Genomic DNA, 21730 nt, shown 5'->3' on the forward strand with positions numbered 1-21730 from the left:
AGCTGATCAGTTCATGGAATTTTGCTGGATCTTGTTGCCATGGTTAAAATCTCCCATCAGGATATAATGTAGTTGCCGGATCCTTGATGCCGCCCTGGACAGACGGGGACAGATAACAGCCCTGTGGGAGGTCAGATCAGGCTTTAATTGTCTTCTTACAAACTATTTTCTGTATTAACTAGTTTGGCAATTCAGTTCTTGTGATTTGCTGCGGAACAGAACTGTAGCCAATGGCTGTCCTGGAGCAACCGGCCATCGAGTAATTCTCCAAGACTCACAAATGACTGGTCCAGCCCTGCCTGACTGTGGTCTTTCAGCAAGTGCTGCACAGTGAGTGAATGAGCTTCAGGGAGCCGCTCCGTGGAGTCCCTGGCGAAGGTGAAGTGGCTTCATGTGAGTGTCTCGTCTCTGAGGTCTTTGAGCATGAAGAGACGACTCATGTTTTTCTTAAGCATACCGAGTTCCACAGAACAGTTCCACTTTATGTAACCTCCAAAACTTTTGAGCAAAGTTATTATTTGGTGTTTTCTTTTTTATAATATCATTATACTCACCCTCAGCTTAATGGTAATGGCCACTTGCACCATTCCATTAATTTAATCCCCCCTCCTTAGCTATTCCCTCGTGGTGCTGATCATTATTGGGGCTTGGGAGATAATGAGCGTCTTAATGACCCGCGTCTGAGAGGTGGGGAGACCACCGGTCCCCTTCACCAAAGGAATTTCTACCACAGGCCCCCCCCCCCCCATCCTGCCTGGGGGGCATTAGAGATGTGCCCACCGAGGTCAGGGGTTTGGGGGCTGTTGGTGGCGGTGGGCCTGTTGATGGAGCGGAGGTGGTGGGGGTCCTGGTGGTGCTAGTGATGGAGTTGTGGGTGGTGGAGGTGGAGGTAGGCGGAGGTACCTGGGTGGTACAGTGTACTTGCTCTGAACACTACACTCTGAAGCGACAACCATAATGAGATTAATTAGAATAGCGCAAGGTCAGGCAGAGCGATTGAGGAGGAGAGGGTAAAAAAAAGAGAGAGAGAGGGAGAGAGAGAGAGAGAGAGAGAGAGAGAGAGAGAGAGAGAGAGAGAGAGAGAGAGAGAGAGAGAGAGAGAGAGAGAGAGGGAGGAGAGAGAGAACAAAGTGTCAGGAACAGAGACCTTTAAACAAATCGAAAAACAAACAACCACACTGTCACACACACACACACACACACACACACACACACACACACACACACACACACACACACACACACACACACACACACACACACACACACACACACACACACACACACACACACACACACACACAGGCAGAGGTCAGCGCAGGTGAGAGCGAGGGGGTCTCATGTGGCTCTGGGTGTAGGACCACTGACCACCTACTGGTGCGTAGCCACATCCGTATGGATAAAGTTTGGTGTATATATTTATATATATACATATTTATTAATAGATACCTATATATTTGCATCTGCACATTTTTTTATCACTACATTCACCCGATAGGGGAAGCATATATTAACGATTAATTATGTTATTTTAAAATAATTGGATGGACATGATAATGCACACATAGGAAATGTATAATTTCCATTCTAAAAAATTGAACATAGAATCAGAAACAAGAATGTTTGTCATACATTTACCTTTCGTACTCCTGTATCATCAAAGATACCTCTGCATAAAACATTAGAACCTAAATAAGAATGGATTACAATTTACCGTTTAAATTAATAAAGACTTTTGCCCAATTGACAAATAACATTTGCAAATAACAAGTGTTAAAAACCATGCGTCTGCTCTCAGTACCTTGTTAATAATAATAATACATACATTTAATTTAGAGGCGCCTTTCAAGACACCCAAGGTCACCTTACATAGCATATAGTCATTATACATTTTTTAAAAAACAAGACATTGTGGAAAAATAAAATAAATAAATAAATAAATAAACATAATAAATAAATAAAACAAAAACAAGACAAAACAAAAAAAATAAAATAAAAAAATAAAAAAATAAATAAAAATAAAAATAATAATAATAATGGACATAACATTCACACAGGGAGTAGGTTGACACCACATTTTCACAGAAGCAACACCTATCTTGAGATTCTAAAAACGGAAATAAAAATCACTTAAGCTAGAAGCCGCTCACAGATTTCATGAATAAACCTCCATTCCAATGACATTGCTGCTTTGAATAACTCTTAATCTTCCAAAGCTACGAGGTGTACACTATTCCTTCTGAGGTTATTTAGAAGGCGAAGGAGAGCAGCTGTGTTCGTCCTGGAGACCTTCATTCTGAAGACTAAACTTTGGGATGTTATCGACACAAGTTCAGATTTCTTTCATGAAAATACAATCTTCAAGTTTTAAAAGATGTTGGATATAATTTTCTTTTTTATCCAACACTTCCTGGACAGAATAGAACCAGCAGATGTGTGTATGTGGTCTAGACGTGAGATCATCCTGATCCCAGAGTTATCATTCTTTAGACCATGGTCTGGGGGAATACTCAATTCTGATTGGCTGCCGGGTGTGCATTCGTGTCTTGCTTCGCCATGAAGGGGCTTATTTTTCGATAATGACCGGCGAAGTTCTATACATTACCCCGCTTATTACACGGCTACTTCCTAAAACGAAACAATTTATTTACAATGTATTTGTTACCAGCATTCATAGTGTTGATCAGCAGAGAAATAGTCCGCCCAAGTCGTTAACATCGTCGCTTAGCAACCGACAGCGCTTGGGCAAGTTACCTCGGTTGCACCAGCAGAACGTAAAGCCGATCATAAGTTCGGGTGTAAAGTCTGCCTTAACCCTACGCTCGACGTAGCTAGTGTCAAACTAAAGGTGTTCTAAATTTTGGTTGCACCCCCATAACTTAAGTTGTAACGTTACTAGTAGTGCATAAAGTGTACCAGTGTCGCTTTTAATGACGTTTAGATAATTTCAAGCCAATCATTGACAGATAACAATGTAAACAGGAAATAGTGGCAAGTTTCCACCTTACCCGAGTGAAGACGCGTTAGCACCCAAATGAGAGGGCAAACAATACAGTTTCAGTCATTTATTCTCTAAAATTTGCTTGGACGGTATAGGCGTGAGGTTAAGCTATTTGATGGCGGATTTTATAATAAATAAATAAATATAATATTCCGCCCGGCAAAACCGAAATCGCGCATATAATTCAACATCATCATAATAAAGAAATGGATCGATACGGTCACGGACAATCCGTTCCCGGCGCATATCGCATTGAAACTCCTCTTCCCATTGCTCAAAACGAATAGCCATCATCTTTACCCTGCGTTAGTGTTGAAATCTTTTTATGTTTTTTTCTTTTAACGGTTCTTAATCGTTAGTATGGAACTTACACCAGCTAGAGGGGAGGTGTAAAAGATAAGTTATAACTTAGTGTTAAGTTGAAACGATCTGCTTGGTGCAACTGCTATTTTTTTAGTAGAGTGTAAAGTCGAACGTTTGGGTGATTTACGTTCAACGTATAAGTGGGACCTTACGTTCTGCTGGTGCAACTGGACCCAGACTACGTGCGGAGTGATACCAAAGGCAAAAAGTCCTTTTGTTTACCTTGACAGCGGTCATTATTCATCTGTTGCCAATGATTTATCCAAAAAGAATTGACCGCCGGAAGTTGTGAAGTGCCCATGCAAGTGAAACAGGGAAACAGTTATGGCTTGTGAAAAACTTTATATTTGGATTGTAAAACGCTTGAAAATATGAATCAATGGTATTAATTTATTTTCTTTGGCAAGTGACCGTGGTATAAGCGGGATAATGCCCTTCGAGGTGTCCATTATCAGGAATTAATGGACTTCGCGGAGGCAACCGTCCGTTGGACGGCGCGTTGGAAGGTTCACGCCTCCACGTCTTCCATTAATTCCTGATAATGGACACCTCGTCTGACATTATCCCTTACGCCCCGTGCCCACTACCTCCGTCAGTTGTCCGTTGCCCATTGACTTTGAATGGGGACGGACGCGCAATGCATTGTGGATCCGTCAGTTGAGTTGGAGCGTTCGCCACCGTCACGCCTCGTGCCCACTGCACCGTCAGTCAACGGACGTCAGAAGGCGTGGCTGACGGATGGGGGAGTAGTCTTTGCAGATGCATCCGTCAGCCAATCAAATCGGTTCGCCGGGTTCTTCCCGCTTCTTCCTGCTTGTTGCGAGGCAAGATTACCCGCTTTCCCACTTTCCAGTATCGTCAGAGCCCGAGTCGCGTCACAGTGCTTAAATTTGCATACGCGATCTGATTGGATGACGGATCCGTCGCTGCCGAAAAAGTTGAACATTTTTCAACTTTTTGACGGTGGCGAACGCTCCAAGTCAACTGACGGATCCACAATGCATTGCGCGACCGTCCCCATTCAAAGTCAATGGGCAACGGACAACTGACGGAGGTAGTGGGCACGGGGCGTCAGAAAGTTGAAAAATGTTCAACTTTTTCGGCAGCGACGGTTCCGTCATCCAATCAGATCGCGTATGCAAATTTAAGCACTGTGACGCGACTCGGGCTCTGACGATACTGGAAAGCGGGTAATCTTGCCTCGCAACAAGCAGGAAGAAGCGGGAAGAACCCGGCGAAGCGATTTGATTGGCTGACGGATGCCTCTGCAAAGACTACTCCCCCATCCGTCAGCCACGCCTTCCCACGTCCGTTGACTGACGGTGCAGTGGGCACGAGGCGTTACGCCCCGTGCCCACTACATGCGTCCGTTGCGTGATCCCCATTGACTTTAATGGGGACGGACGCGCAATGCATTGTGGATCCGTACGTTCCATTGGAGCCTTCGGCTCAGTCAAGAAGTTGAAATATGTTCAACTTTTTCGGCAGCGACGGATCCGTCATCCAATCAGATCGCGTATGCAAATGTGAGCACTGTGACGCGACTCGGGCTCTGACGAGACTGGAAAGCGGGAAAGCGGGTCATCTTGCATCGCAACAAGCAGGAAGTAGCGGGAAGAACTCGGCGAAGCGATTTGATTGGCTGACGGATGCCTCTGCAAAGACTACTCCCCCATCAGTCAGCAACGCCTTCCCACATCAGTCAACGGACGCATGTAGTGGGCACGGGGCGTTACTTAATGGACTTCGCGGAGGCAACCGTTCTCCGCTGCCCGTCGGACGGTACAAACGCCTTGTTCACACTACATGCGTCCGTGACGGATAACCGAGGGCGTGTCTGACGTATAGGGGACTAGTCTCTGTAGGTCTACGCATGCTGCAGCCAATGAAATCGTTGAACTTTTTGACGCAGGCCCGGAGGCGCTGCATCCCATTAGGCATATTAGGAGCCGAATGGACGGACAGACACGCAACGCATATCGTCGGGCATTATCCCTGACTAATTTCTCATCAGTCTCTCATCGAGCACATTGAATGAGTTTCAAAAACAATTGTGGTACCATGGAGTGAAGCAATCGATGGAGCAATCTAAACTGTTGAACCAAAATAGACTGAGTAACATTATTAAAAAATGCACAGAAATGTGCATGGAAGGCTATTCGCTGATGTTTTTGTACCTCTGACCGGATTCATTGCGAAAAAGGAAAGCAAGACAGCCGTCAATAAGTGATTTTATATTTATATTTTCTTACTATTTCTTTGAGGCCAGTCCAGGCTGGGCGTGTGGAGCCGTCTGGAGGGGCTCGGCTGATGTTTGGGTCCAGGAGGACTCAGCAGCAGCACCATCTGAAGAAGCCACAGAGAACACGTTACCAGGTGGGAGGTGAGACCAAAAGTGTCATTATTTTCGCACATGACACATTATTCAAATGAGCAATTATGTATATTAAATGTACCTACATTTATAGCTGAATATCCTTGATATGAAAATGATCGATATGTGATGTGACTGACCAGGCACTCTCTATTTGAGCAGTCATTTAGGTTAACATTTATTTTACTGAGACTCTGTAAATCTCTCTCTGTAAATGTAAACAAATGCTAACGAGCATTAGAGGCACTTCAAACGATGAGCGATGCAGTTTCATAGTTTCAAAACCAATACACAGATAGGAACATGTACAGTGAGGAGTTCGAGTGAGGGACAAGTATACCAGAGATAAAACACACAGAGAGAAAGATGCCAAAGAGTAGGATCAACTGTAACACTGGAAGGGTAGAGCGGGGAGGAGAGACACACAGCGAAAGCCTTGGAGGAGCCCAGATGGGCTGGTTTGAAGGTCAGCGTTGACTTGGTTCAGCTGCTGCTGAGACAAATTCCTGGAAACCAAGAACGAGTGGGGAGGGTGGAAAAAGGTTTGTGGACAATTCTTATCTGATGGGAGGAAAGGTGTGGTTATGGTGATAGGAGGGGGTGGGGGGAGCAAGGGCCTGACAGATTCAGGGCAGAGTTTGTCACAGTCTGTATGTGTCTTTGTGTGTGTTTCCCTCGTTTTATTTGTCTGCTGAAGTAGGACATTGTGAAAAGGTGCTCATCCACTCTGCTGTCACTCCTTCAAGGGCATAAGACCAACATGGCTGTTGCTTATTTAAACACACACGCACACACACATCGAATGTGAGAGACGCTAGAAAGATGACACACAAACTTAAAAAAACACGCAAACACACGCAAGAAATCAGAGCACTGGGAAGATAGAAGCAGATACACACACTGGATGTGCGTGTATTTACACACAGAAACACACACACACACACACACACACGTTTACTTTTTCAGCGCACAACAAGTCTGAAGGTAACCTTTTCCAACCCTTTCTTTTTTCTCTTGTTTATCTCTGTCTGCGGAGCCCTCTACCTTATATGTGCTTCCTCTGTCTGTGTACAAAAGAGGCAACGGAGGCCAAACGTAATCGGACAGGAAGGAAGTTTCATAGATCACTGAACGCAGAGCCACTAAGCACCTTCCCTCTCTAGCACACTAAACGCGGAACCGTTACACAATCAAACACATTCTGCAATCTCTAGTTTGTTCCGCTTGTGTCAAGTGTTTCAGTCGGAAATGATTTATCTGGCCGGTAAAAGCGGATGAGAGGTCATGAATTCTGTCCTCAGTGGTGAAATGAAAGCAGGAATTGGAGAGCCTTCCGAGGGAATGAGTGATAGAGAAGCTGGCAGGTCAGAATGGACGTCTCTACATGGTCTATCCTGGAGGATGTCTCGATGGTGGGTGTGTTTGTGTGAAATAAAGACAGCCCATGCTTTTGTACGGGTTTTCTTTACTGATGTGTTTTGTGTAGGGGTCTGTCCATCATTTGCAGTACATGGTTGTGTGTGTGCGCATTATTGTGTGGCGTGTGTAAGCATGCAGGCGTCCGTTATTGGCAGATTTCTTTGGTAAACGGTGGACAATGAGTACTAGGAATAGAGATTTTTCCCAGAGGTGTCATTGTAGGACAAACACAGCTCATAACACTAAGCATGGGCTCCTTTATGTAGCAGAGCACAGGGAGTAGTCTAAACTAGAGGAACGGAGGAAGACCAATACTCATACCCATCGTTAGTGTTATGAGGGACACCTTTGATTGTCCATCATAATAATGGCTATAGGTCTATAAAATGCCAATGGTGCAAAAGTGCCGAGATCGGGAGGGGCTCTATGTGAGACCTGATCCTCCATCAGACCCTTGATAGGCTCGGAGAGATCAATGATCCAAGATCCATTGAGCCGTCAATGGACAAGTTAACATAGTGGTGATGTAGCGGTTGGGTACTCTCTCTCGTTGCGTTGTGAATGACACGATGAAACCTTTGGCAGCCAGACGTTTATTCTGGTTCTGGGAATATTTTCAACAGGGGAAAATCACGGATGAGAACCCTTAAAATGGCAGCCTCTCCCAGCCGGGGTACACGTTGACTGAGGAGAGTCAACGTGTGTCCAGTCAACGTCAAAATACCACCCCCACATTCCGCTAGAGGGAGCTCTAGCACTCCCACCACCACAGCCAGCGCAAGGGTCTCGCTGGCAATGGCAAGTGGGAAGCTCCAACCCCGCTACAGTGACATTACCTTCCCTTTTGGAAAAATCACATGTGCACACACGCAAACACATGGCTTTACGACTTAGGGTTTTGGGTGCAACGCCATATTTACAAAACATGATATGTTGTCTGCCGAAATCATAAAACATTTGCTCTAGAGCAGGGATGGGCAACTGGCGGCCCACGGGCCGCATGCGGCCCGCATCCTCACTCAGTGCGGCCCGCATCCTCACTCAGTCAGGCCCGCACATAATAAAAAAAAAAAATAATAATAATAATAATAATAATAATTGATCGAGTTACAGAAAACTCGGTCAAGAAAGATGAGAAGAATTCATAGAATTCAAAGGCAAACCCATGCGTCTAGTTTGCTTAGAAGCGATATCAGTCATTAAAGATGTCCACTTAAGTCGCCACTACGGGCGATTCTAGGGAGTGTGGGGGCCCTAGGCAGAGGATTGTTGACGGGGGGGGGGTATGGAGCGATTGTTGACGGGGGGGGTATGGAGCGATGGAGCGATTTTTTTTTTTTTTTTTTTTGGCTCTAGGGGGCCCCCTAGTAGTGGCCTGGGGCCCCAAGCAATTGCGGGGCCCCAGGCAATTGCCTGGTATGCCTAATGGGATGCAGCGCCTCTGCAACTACTACAACTGCTTGTTGGGTTTGAGTTCATTGAGTTGTTGCACTTAATGTTGGGCCACTGTTTTTCAGTTTTTTGACTTCATTGAATGATGATGTATGTGAGCCCTTTGCACTAAAAAATACTGACCATTCATGTGGCTGTTTGAGCATGGAAAACATGAAATGAATGTATGTTGGTTCAATTAACATACCGTACATACGTTATGATTCTGGATGATTTTTTAGGTAGTGGCCATCCCCAAAATGCACCAGAATACAGGAAATCATATCTACCAAATTCGAAATTGTGTAGCTTCTCTTAGCTCACGTTTAGTTGAAGTGTGCAGTCATGTGGCCCTCCGATGGTTATGATGAAAAATGTGGCCCTCTTTATCATGAAAGTTGCCCATCCCTGAGCGCAAGTGTGTGTTTTTACAATCTTGATGCACAAGGATTCCCATACACTAAACATACTAGGAACCATAGAAGTATTAAATACCAGTAGGAACACAGTGAGAAAGATCTTTATTTCCATTATTGGAAACTTTGATAGGTGAAGGAATATTGCATCCATCCCTTAATCCACATTGATCACTTGAGGCCTTCTGTGAAATGTACACAAACATGACGATAAGAATAGATATTCAAATGAAGGTGGAACTTTGTTAAACCGATTCAGTGGCTTTTGTTCCTGCGCCAATAAATGCAACCAATTTAGGCTACCATGGGTTGGACTCCTGCATTCCAGAAACCAGAAGAAGGACAATGTCTCCCCCGTGAGTTTGATTCGTGTAACATGAGGTTAGAAGCTGCAGTAACCTAAAAGGTGTTGGCCTGGCTTGATCCTTAATTGGTCCATAAGGGTTATATGATATCATGTGTTTGTGTGTGTGTGTGTGTGGTGTTTATTTTTCACAAAAGTAAAATATTCGATTAATATTAGAAGTTATTCGGTATTCGGTACGTAATAATTTATTTGAAAAAAAGGACCTACTATGGTTTTGACCTATGAGATGTATTTCATGCTTTGAGATGCAAAAGCCCAAAGCAATGTTCCTCTTCGAGGAGTGACTAGTTGGATAGATCCCATAAAAAAGGGAAAATTATGACCAAATTCAAATTGAATAATAGGATACAGACACACACTGTTGCTATGGCTCCCAGCAGTGGGAGCCACGTATAACCAGCCTTATTAGATTTGATATCAATAAACATAAGTCCACTGACTAGGAGGCGGTCTGTGCTGTGAATATGAAATAAAAACATTTGAGGAGAAGGTGGTGTAAAATAATTGTCTGCCTTATATAAAGCAAGGGAAATAATGATTACATAACATGAAACAGGCAGAGCAAACTCTGCTAAATCTATTAGCAATGGGCCTAGATCAACTCTCCTTATATACATCAAAGTATTTCTGTCACGGTTGAGTTGTAAATATAAGGTAGTTAAAGTACAGTGTGTCAAATTTAGCAGCATCTAGCATTGAAGTTGCAACCAACTGTTAACCCCTCTCCCCTCACTTTCCAAAGACTACGTTGGCCTCTACTGGCCTGTATATTGTGTAAGATATCCTGTAGTAGCCTGTATTGTGTACATACATACATTTTGATACATTTTGATGAGTTTGGCAGGGATTGCAGCTGGGATCTGTGTCACACACATACTCCATGTCCTCCAGCATTACTCCAGTCGAGAAGTGAGTTGCTGTTTGGAGGAGTGTACCCCGTTGCTGGCGGCCTATCCGGGAACTGTTTCAGGAATCCTCCGAGGGCGATTTTGAAGGCATCCAGAGTGGTTTGGCTGTTTACATCTTGGGGAAGGATGTTCCAGAGGCGTGTTGCTTTGACACCGAATGAATTGTCGTACGCCGTTGACATGGACTTCTGTGCCTTGTAGTTATAGGATGGCACTGAAGCTCTAACTCCAAGTCGGGCGGTGGAGTAAAAGGACATGTTTGGATAGGCGTCGATTACGGGGGGACGGGGGGGACATGTCCCCCCCACTATTTGAAATACGAATTTTGTCACCACCAGTTTTAAAAATGTGTAAAAAAAAAATAATAATAATAATTTTTTAAATCCCCACATACTCAACCAAAATCGTCGAGTCTAAAATCATGCGATAGGCGCGCTCGAAGACATCATTTATTAGATAGGCCTACCTAATAAACCGTTGGAACAAACAAGACCGGAACCCATGGCAACGCCGGTAAACAAACCCCGACTCCCGAGAAGAATAGAATAGAATAGAATCTTTATTTGTCATTGGGTTAAATACAAAGTATTTACACAACGAAATTAATAATAATAATAATAATACATTTTATTTATAATGCACTTTATATTCAAGAATCTCAAAGTGCTTCAGAGAAAAAAATACCAAAAAAACTATTAAAAAAAGGGGGAACCTCAAAGAAAGTTTAGCTAAATGCTCTTTTAAAGAGATGGGTTTTGAGGTTCTGTTTGAAAAGAGCTGATTAAATTAAGGTGCAGATCTTGTTCAGTGCTTTTTTTTAAATAAATAAATAGAATACAGTAAGAAATATTAATAAATATATAACAACAATAACAACAATAACCCCAATAACCCCTCCCCCTGCCTTCAACTTAAGGCACATTAAAGTGTCCTACACCCTCCCCAACCTCCCAGACAACAACGCCTTCTGCCCACATCTATCTAAATAGCAGCAGGTCCAGGAAGGTAAGCAAGATGAGGAATGTCCAGAGGTAGTGGTGATCGTTTATGTGGTTGTCTATGTATTGCACAGGGGTTATTTTTGTTTAGCGTACGTATGGCCCAGGGGAAAAAGCTGTTGGTTAGTCTGGTGGTGCGGGATTTCATTGAACTGTAACGCCTGCCAGAGGGAAGCAGATCGAACAGGTGGTGAGCAGGGTGCGCAGCGTCTTTTAGAATGGCACTGGTCCTGTTTCGGCAGCGGGAGCTGGCCAGCTCTTCCAGGGTGGGCAGTGGGCAGCCTGTGATCTTCTGAGCTGTGCCTATGACCCTCTGAAGTGCCGTCCTGTCTGCCGCCGAACTCCCAGCATACCATGCTGTGATGCAGTAAGTGAGCACACTTTCAATGGTTGAGCGGTAGAAGGACACCAGCAGCTTTTGTTCAAGATGGTTTTTTCTGAGAATTCTCAGAAAGTGTAGTCGCTGCTGGGCCTTCTTTTTTATTGCCGTTGTGTTTGTGGACCAAGAAAGGTCCTGAGAGATGTATGTTCCCAGGAACTTGCAGGACGGAGCCCTCTCCACGCAATCCCCATTGATGTGCAGAGGGGCATGGGCTGGGCTGTGTCGTCTGAAGTCTATGATGATTTCCTTAGTTTTGGATGTGTTTAGTTGGAGGTTATTTGCTGAACCCCATGCTGACAGCTGCTGGACCTCATCTCTATATGCCGTCTCGTCGCCCCCAGAGATGAGTCCGACCACAGTGGTGTCGTCAGCAAATTTTATAATGAGGTTGGAGGGGTGGGAGGGGGAGCAGTCAGATGTGTATAGAGTATACAGAAGTGGGCTCAACACGCAGCCTTGGGGGGAGCCAGTGCTAAGTGTGAGGGGGGAGGAGAGATGGGGGCCGAGTCTCACTTGTTGTGGTCTGTGGAAAGGAAGTCCTTTATCCAAGCGCAGGTGGAGGCAGGGAGGTGTAGGCCCAGTAATTTATTTATCAGGATGTCCGGGATTATTGTATTGAAGGCTGAGCTGTAATCTATGAAGAGCAGTCTTGCATAGGTGCCTGGGTGTTCAAGGTGGCTCAGCGTAGAGTGGAGGGTGATGGCAATGGCGTCCTCAGTAGAGCGGTTAGCCCTATAAGCGAACTGATGGGGATCAAATGATGCTGGGAGGCAGGCCTTGATGTGCTGGGCAACCAGCCTCCCCAAGCATTTCATCACCACTGACGTGAGTGCAATGGGCCTGAGGTCATTTCCGCTTTTACCAGCTGACGTTTTTGGAACTGGGATGATAATTGCTGATTTCCAGCAGGATGGGATGGTGGCTAGGGACAGAGAGATGTTGAAGAGCTTGGTGAGAATCCCTGTGAGTTGGTCTGCACAAGCTCTGAGTACTTTCCCCGGTACGCCGTCGGGTCCTGTCGCCTTCCTCGGGTTCACTTTCCTCAGTGTCCTTCTAACCTGATGTTCTTGGAGGGTCAGCGGGGCGTTGGTGAAGGCTGGGGGGGGCGTTGGTTGTCTAGCCGCCTCAAACCGGGCAAAGAAACTATTTAATTCCTCTGCCCTTGTAGCATTAGAGTTGGTAGTTGTGATGTTGTGGCCCTTGTAGTTAGAGATGTGCTGTATTCCCTGCCACACCTGACGAGGGTTTTTGTCCATGATGTAGCCCTCTATTTTCCTTTTATATGCTAATTTAGCAGCCCTTACGCCCCTTTTTAGGTTTGCTCTGGCTGTGCTGTACTGAGCCCTATCTTCTGACCTGAAAGCAGTGTTGCGGTCCTTGATAAGGGGCCGCACTTCACTCGTCATCCAGGGTTTCTGGTCCGGAAAGACCCCGGTCTGTTTTTTGATGGTGACATTTTCAGCACAGAATGTGATGTAGGATAAAACAGACTCTGTGTACTCCTCCAGGTCCAAACTCTCAAATAGACCCCACTCTGTTGTTGAGAAGCAGTCTTGGAGCTGGGAGAGGGCGTCCTCTGGCCAGGTGTTGATGGTTCTAGTAGTGGGCTTATTTTTCCTAATGTGAGGGGTGTAGGCTGGAATGAGGTGCAGTGAGATGTGGTCTGACAGGCCAATGTGTGGCTGGGGTACTGCTCTGTATGCATGCCTAATGTTGCAGTAGACATGGTCGAGTATTCTGCCCTCCCTGGTGGCACACTTCACATACTGTATGAATTTAGGGAAGCCCAATCCCTATGAGCTCCCCGCGCTACGGCCATCCGGAGGCACACAGAGCTTTTGGCCGTGATATTATATATATTATATTATATTATATACTATTATATATAGAGCTCCGAGAGTCGCAAACGGCAACAATCACTTTCTCCTCCATGCTGCAGTACACCCCGGACTGCACTGCGCTGAGTTTGACGGTTGAACGCTGATTGGCTGTTACGTTACACATGTCACTCAGTGGCCGCTGTTGAACGCTGATTGGCTGTCATCACGCGAAATTCGTGTCAAAGTTGAAATTTTCGCGCCACAAATGCTCGTGAACGCGCTTGCCTGTGCACGGAGAAAGTGTGGCGCGATAAATAAAAAATATTCGCCAATACGCGTCTATACGTTCACTTTGTATGGGATCTTGTCGTCCCGTTACATTTTGGGGTGAACGCACTGGAGAAGTTTCAAGACAGACAGCCAAAATTGACATTTTTATTCAGAAGATAGCCGGTCCTTTTGCTTCCTATAAAAAGCATGTTTGTGACACTGGATATCGATATGGATACGTCATCTAGCCTGCATGTGGAGGGCCACATAAGTTAAGAAATTGGTTTACGTAAACTTTGCTGCTGGTTCTGTTTGCTCGTGAATCGTGATGACCTGGCCAAAGGTTACCCACGGTCCCAAGCGATTGTGATCTGATTCTGGTTGGTGCTCCAGTTAGTATGCATTGTGTATATAGATTGCAGCTAGTAGCAGCTACACACGGTGCGATTGCTATGCCAATGTGGTTATAGTTGGTTTTGTCTGATTGAGATATGTGACGACTTGGAGCCTGGTAGGCCTATCCTGACATAAATATGTTCTCGCATAACCTGTGTGATTATCCTAAACTGAAGGGGATTTTATTTGCGGACAATTTTCTTATGATGTTGTAACGAGCAGTGTTGGGTATCGTTACTTTTGAAAGTAATCCGTTAGGTTACTTTGTTACTATCAATTAAAAGTAATCCGTTACGTTACTACGTTACCTATAAATAAAAGAAACGCGTTAGAGTACTCGTGCGTTACCAACAATTAAAATGCGTTTGGGGTGCGTGCGTGTCCGCCTAGCGCAACAACAACACACATCCTCCTTTAGATGCACCAACAGTGCTGACTGTTTATGAATCAATCATGAACCTATAGCATAATGACAGCAGGGGTTAATCTAAACCGGGAAAGAGGGGCGCTGCGCCTCCTTGTTTCAACCCAGCGCCTCCTTGTCGAAAATTTTAAATTACTTAAAATCTCCCGGAATGGAGAGCGAGCGAGCAAGACCGCGCACAGGAGACAGACATGCTCCTAACCGCGTTCGCATCTGTGTAGCGAGCGCGCAGCACAACAGAGAGGGATCTAGAAACTGTGCATGAGGCAGTGTGCACGTGAGCCTCAGGCGCCTCCTGATTGGCCTGGATCGGTAAGTCAACCAATCAGTTTACAGTGTAGGCAGGCTTTTATCTCTTCTCCCGAACCAAATTTATCAGTTCAGTGAATCTGAGGGTGTCTGAGAAGAAAGAAAATATAGCGTTTGGTGACTTAGTTTACAGTGTTTTTAAAATGTCGTGCCGCGGGGTGAAGAAAAGCAAGGATTGTCTTGCAAATTTTCAAAAGCTCCGCACCGCGGAAGGGGGGGGAACCCAGTGGTGTAGTCTACGTGATACGCAGGTATACGCCGTATACCCACTAGGAACGCACCAGGATTTGCGTATACCCACTTAAAAATGTGCACGGATACGTATCAATCGTCTTGTGACAGATCTTTCACTTCTGTGTATATTTTTCGCAAATACCGGTTGGGTATAACTGCAATAAAATACTTTAAGCAGGGGAAATTATCTCCTACATTCACCAATCATAAAATTCCCCCTGCGCGCTCTGCCCCGTCTCTGTTACGAAGCGCGAAGCTGCCCATGCGTCTCTTCACGTTAGTTGGCGGGCCGAGCCCCTCCTTCTCGCGTGTGTGTGCGTGCACATGCGCGCGTGTGTGTCTGTGTCTGTGTGTGTCTGTGTGTGTGTGTGTGTGTGTGTCCAGTCCTCCCATATTAATGTGTAAACCACATAATAAGTAGTCAACAGAAGACAATGTTTTAATCCCACTTTATATCTCCTTGTTACTTTTAGATGAGAACCCCTGGCCGGCCTTTCAGACTGGGTGTCAGGCTAGGGAATTTAAAAACAGGCATCCTTGGTTAGAGTGGAGGGGAAAAGAGTTAGGTAAATGTCAGCCAACATACAGTTGGTATACACAATTGAAATTCATAATGTTAATCACTATGCAAATGAGAGTATAGCTAATTCATGGTCATTTTTAAGGTGCAGTAATTTCACACTTTTACACAATTCAATTACTGTATGGTATGTTAGATAACAACAGTAAGAGCTCAAATTAGAGCAATTGAAAGAGTGAAACATTAGAGCAATTGAAAGAGTGAAACATTAGTCTCCTGTCATCTCCTTCTCATGCACTGGTTAGCCATGGTTGTAAAGAGTTCATTAAATTATTTTGAGTAGATTTTGTCCTTGTTTAGCATGTGCCACCTATTGCTACTATAGATATACAAAGGAAAACTCGTAATTTTTGTGTTGTATTTGTTCATACTGTTATTAAAACGGATAAACCTACTCAGCTTTCCATGATTGCTCATAATCGTTATACTCTTAAATCAGTGGGTTGTAGACCCCTGCGTTAGTGAGTGTGGTGCGACACCCCATAAGCGCCACACGCGTACACGTACCGGTGGGACGGGATTGTACGAGGCTGGGAGGGAATCATCACAGTATACCCACTACAATAAAATAGACTACACCACTGGGAACCCCTCCTTCCACACCTTCCCCCCGCTCGGTCGCTTTGCTCCCTCGCCATTGATGTTTTCCCCCTTGTGAATTTTTTCTAGAAAAACCCCTGATGACAGGAAAGACAGTCATCATATTGCACGTTTTATTTAACAGGCATTCATCCTTTGATCATTTGAACAGCTTCCATGAATAACATACTCCGGTAACAGGCAGTTATTTTAACAGAATGTAGCTTACCGTATTGGCTGCGCACAAAAGAACAGTGCGTCACACATAGCTTATCCACTTTACAAGTGCAGGCGCCTAACAAAGTGCTTAACAGGTAGGCACGCAACCTTTTAGAATTGGAAATTTAACTCAATTTAACCGTATGCGTTGCACAAAAGAACAGTGCATGGCACTAAAAAAACATTGAAGAACTGAAAATGTTCGTGTGACCCTATAGCCCTACATTCATAACAATCACGTAGGCTACCTTTAGCCTATTTATCACCAAAGTAATGGTTGAAACGTAGGAGAAGAAGGTGCTCAAAACGACCACTATGTTCTTCTGGTCCTTTTCGCTCTGTAACTCAAAATAATGAGCGTACCTCCAGGAATCTAAGGCTATCTTCTCGTCCATCTTGCCGCCGTAACACACGTAGCTTACACACACAGGTGCGCGCGCACACACACACACACACACACAGAGAGCGAGAGAGAGAGATGCAAGGAGCAGGGCAGCAGCATCTGACTAAATGCAGAAAACCCGGGACTTTAATTTCGTTATCGAGGGAAAATCTTAAAGTAACGGAGTAACGAGTGGTTATTTTGGAAATTAACGAGTTACTGATGACTGAATTCGCAAAACTAACGTGTTAGGTTACTCGTTACTGAAAAAAACGAATAAGAGTACTCTAACGCGTTAGTTCTAACGCGTTACCCCCAACACTGGTAACGAGTGAAGTCTACATTGGTGCTTCGCAAGTGTTTACTGGTGGTCAGGATTTGGCAGATGCAATTCTCCTCTGGGTGCTTGTATTTTTCTTCTTTTTTTAATGCAGCATAAGCTACCAGCAGCCCTTGCTCGTCTTCAAAAGGCTGATGCTCAGTACCTCGTTTCATTTCGTACCCCCTTTACAGTCTGGCATTGTTTGTCTGGTAAACTCTGTTGATGTCAAGATAAGTGTTAAATTGCCAACACTGTTCTTTGTCCTGTGTGTATTAGTATTAGGCCTACATATCCCGAGCCATTACCCTGGTGTTTCCAACGCTGTTTTGCAAAACAAGCCAAAACACAAACTGGTTTTCAACTTTTATTGTTCGAATAGGATCTTCATACGGCTGGCCCGAATGCCATTTTTCAGGCTTCGAATACTCGTTGGTTTTTCCGAGCGAATATTCGAATACTCGTTCCAGAAAAAAACACCATCAAAAACAACATTAATAATCCTTATATACTCCCTGGAACCGATTTTGACAGTATCTACATATTTTTTTGAAGATTGAATAGCTTTTGAACGTTAATTAGTAGACCTAAGTAGGTTGAAGTTCCTTAGTTTTTCCCCTTGAAAGCGAACAGCTGTTGCTCCGTTCCAAATCAGCTGTTCTCTGCCATCTCAGCCCTTACGGGAGCTTTTCAATTCATCCTGGAACGTGCATATTTTCAGGGAATTTGTACAATAAATCCATAACAAATACAGAATATTGATTGTCTTATGTGTATATATTATATCCATTATATTGACTGGGTATTCCCAAGACGCTCACGCTCTGCAGCAAGCCAGTCACAGTTGATTGGCGCGGCGCTGTACAGCGAACGTAAACAAACAACTAAGCAAAGGTTTTAAGTATTACTTTTCCTCCAGAGATCCCGCTAATGTTGTGTTATAAAGTAAAGGGAAACAAGATTTATATTATTCCTCCACCTCTCTCGCTTCTCTGCTTGGTGTTGCTGACGCTTATAGTTTGCCTCCCTCGCTCTGGTAAAGTCACCTACGTGGAAAAAAATAAATAACGAAGCTCCGAATACTGATTTAAGCTTCAAATACTAATTTTCTGAACAAGTATTCGAATATTCGAATAATTTCAATACCTGACAATACACTGTAGACTAGAGCATATTGTAATGCAGCGTTGAATGGATGAATAGCTTACATAAGGGTATCCAGCACTTTTCAGACCACACTCAAGCTTATGGTTATTGTCCCCACCACTTCTAAAAACAAACTGACGCCCTTGCTCGTTAACAATCTTCCAGGTGTGTATGATTGTGTAGCGCTCACGCCTGCGTTGGAGTGATAGCAGTTTCAGCTTCTCCAATCTCTGCCAGTAGTCCAGTTCACTGAGTCCAGCTATCTTCTTTGTAAACTGTTTCTGGATGTTCTCCACCGTCTGGATATCCGTTATCTTTGAAGGGTTCCAGAGCGGGCAGCAGTATTCCGTTTTATGTAAGGTGCCAGTGGGGAGTTACAAAATTGTGTCATCATCTATGACAGCATTGAGTCTCCAAGTTGCATGTGACGGGTTCCTTCAATAGATGTATTAATTATATCTGGTAATTTGGCTGTATATGTAAAACTATAGGTCATGGATTACAATCAAAGGTAATTTTACCTTGACGTGATTGTTTGTTGTGATTTTTTTCACATTATTTCTTTGTCATAGTCAAGAATGTCGTTGCCAGTTTATCTAGTAGATATTCTTACAAGTACGCATAAATATTCAACATTTGATAGCTCAGTTGGAAGAGCAAAGGACAGTAAGGAAAAGAGTCCAAAGAGTCTGAAATCATTAGTTCGCTGGTTCAACAGAATTTTATAGAAGTGCAAAACAACTTTGAGGAAATAACATTTGGGGAAGAAATGGTCGATCAGAGAAATTCTTTTCCAGTAAATTGAGTAGATGTTCTCTCAATTCCTCATGCCAAGTCACCCTTCAATAGCTCATTTGGTAAAGGGCAAATGGCAAATATTCAATCAGAGAAAGTCGTTTCCACTTTATTTAGTAGATTGTCTCTCAATTACCCAAGTAATCTTACCCTTCGATAGCTCAGTTGGTAGAGCGGAGGACTATAGTGAAATGAGTCTGAAATCCTTAGGTCGCTGGTTCAAGGAATTTTATAGAGTTGCAAAACCACTTTGAGGACGTATCATTTCATGAAGAAATGGTAGTTAATCAGAGAAAGTCGTTATCAATAGGCATATTTAGGTATTCTCTCAATTACGCAAGACCACTCAACCTTCGAAAGCACAGTTGGTGGGGCAGAGGACTGTAATGAAAAGAGTCTGAAATCCTTTGGTCGCTTGTTCAACTCCGGCTAGAAGGTAATTTATAGAAGGGCAAAACTACTTTGAGGAATTATCATTTGGGGAAGAAATGGCAAATAATCAATCAGAGATAGTCGTATCCAGTTTATTTAGTATATGTACTCTCAATTACTGAATTTATCTCACCCTTCGATAGCTCATTCGGTAGTGCGGAGGACTGTAGTGTAATGAGTCTGTAATCCTTAGGTCGCTGGTTCAACTATAGCTGGTTCAATATAACGATAGCTGGTTCAACACTTTGAGGACGTATCATTTCATGAAGAAATGGTAGTTAATCAGAGAAAGTCGTTACCAATAGGCATATTTAGGTATTCTCTCAATTACGCAAGACCATTCGATAGCGCAGTTGGTGGGGCAGAGGACTGTAATGAAAAGAGTCTGAAATATTTTGGTCGCTGGTTCAATTCCGGCTAGAAGTTAAAGGGGAATTATTATACCACCAGGTGTGAGTGTGATTAGCCTTACAAGCCGTTTCGAAAATCTGCCTAATATGACATCACTAGTGGGTGTGTCCACCTAGATCTGTGCTGGATAGATCTATCGACCAGCCTACCCAGTGGACTGAAGTAAACATTGCTCATCTATCCAGCACAGATCTAGGTGGACACACCCACTAATGATGTCATATTAGGCCGATTTTCGAAACGGCTTGTAAGGCTAATCACACTCACACCTGGTGGTATAATAAGTCCCCTTTAATTCATAGAAGTGCAAAACCACTTTGAGGAATTATCATTTGGGGAAGAAATGGAAAATGTTCAATCAGAGAATGTCGTTTCCAGTTTATTTAGTAGATTGTCTCTCAATTACTCTGGGAATCTATACCTTCGATAGCTCAGTTGGTAGAGCGGAGGACTGTAGTGAAATGAGTCTGAAATCCTTAGGTCGCTGGGTCAACTCCGGCTAGAAGTTAATTCATAGAAGTGCAAAACCACTTTGAGGAATTATCATTTGGGGTAGAAATGGAAAATGTTCAATCACAGAATGTCGTTTCCAGTTTATTTAGTAGATTGTCTCTCAATTACTCTGGGAATCTATACCTTCGATAGCTCAGTTGGTAGAGGGGAGGACTGTAGTGAAATGAGTCTGAATTCCTTAGGTCGCTGGTTCAACTCCGGCTCGATGGAATTTTATAGAGTTGCAAAACCACTTTGAGGACGTATCATTTCATGGAGAAATGGTAGTTAATCAGAGAAAGTCGTTACCAAAAGACATATTTCGGTATTCTCTCAATTACGCAAGACCACTCAACCTTCGAAAGCACAGTTGGTGGGGCAGAGGACTGTAATGAAAACACTCTGAAATCCTTTGGTCGCTGGTTCAACTCCGGCTAGAAGGTCATTTATAGAAGGGCAAAAATACTTTGAGGAATTATCATTTGGGGAATAAATGGCAAATATTCAATCAGAGATAGTCGTATCCAGTTTATTTAGTATATGTACTCTCAATTACTGATTTTTATCATCCTTTGATAACTCAGTTGGTAGAGCGGAGGACTGTAGTGAAATTAGTCTGAAATTCTTAGGTCGCTGGTTCAACTCCGGCTCGAAGGAATTTTATAGAGTTGCAAAACCACTTTGAGGACGTATCATTTCATGAAGAAATGGTAGTTAATCAGAGAAAGTCGTTACCAATAGACATATTTCGGTATTCTCTCAATTACGCAAGACCACTCAACATTCGATAGCGCAGTTGGTGGGGCAGAGGACTGTAATGAAAAGAGTCTGAAATATTTTGGTCGCTGGTTCAACTCCGGCTAGAAGTTAATTCATAGAAGTGCAAAACCACTTTGAGGAATTATCATTTGGGGAAGAAATGGAAAATGTTCAATCAGAGAATGTCGTTTCCAGTTTATTTAGTAGATTGTCTCTCAATTACTCTGGGAATCTATACCTTCGATAGCTGACTTGGTAGAGCAGAGGACTGTAGTGAAATGAGTCTGAAATCCTTAGGTCGCTGGTTCAACTCCGGCTCGAAGGAATTTTATAGAGTTGCAAAACCACTTTGAGGAAGTATCATTTCATGATGAATGGTAGTTTATCAGAGAAAGTCGTTACCAATAGACATATTTCGGTATTCTCTCAATTACTCAAGCCCACCCAACCTTCGAAAGCACAGTTGGTGGGGCAGAGGACTGTAATGAAAAGAGTCTGAAATCC

General features: G+C 43.8%; 1 non-coding gene across 1 annotated transcript; it reads left to right on the forward strand.

The window, feature by feature from the left end:
• The first annotated feature begins 20610 nt into the window (after positions 1–20610).
• On the forward strand, positions 20611–20698 carry trnay-gua (transfer RNA tyrosine (anticodon GUA)). The gene is given in 2 exon segments: positions 20611–20647; positions 20663–20698. It is a non-coding gene; the product is annotated as a tRNA-Tyr (tRNA).
• The last annotated feature ends 1032 nt before the right edge of the window (positions 20699–21730 follow it).

This window comes from Gadus chalcogrammus, chromosome 22 (assembly GCF_026213295.1).
Source record: "Gadus chalcogrammus isolate NIFS_2021 chromosome 22, NIFS_Gcha_1.0, whole genome shotgun sequence".
In the NCBI taxonomy this organism is placed as follows: Eukaryota; Metazoa; Chordata; class Actinopteri; order Gadiformes; family Gadidae; genus Gadus; species Gadus chalcogrammus.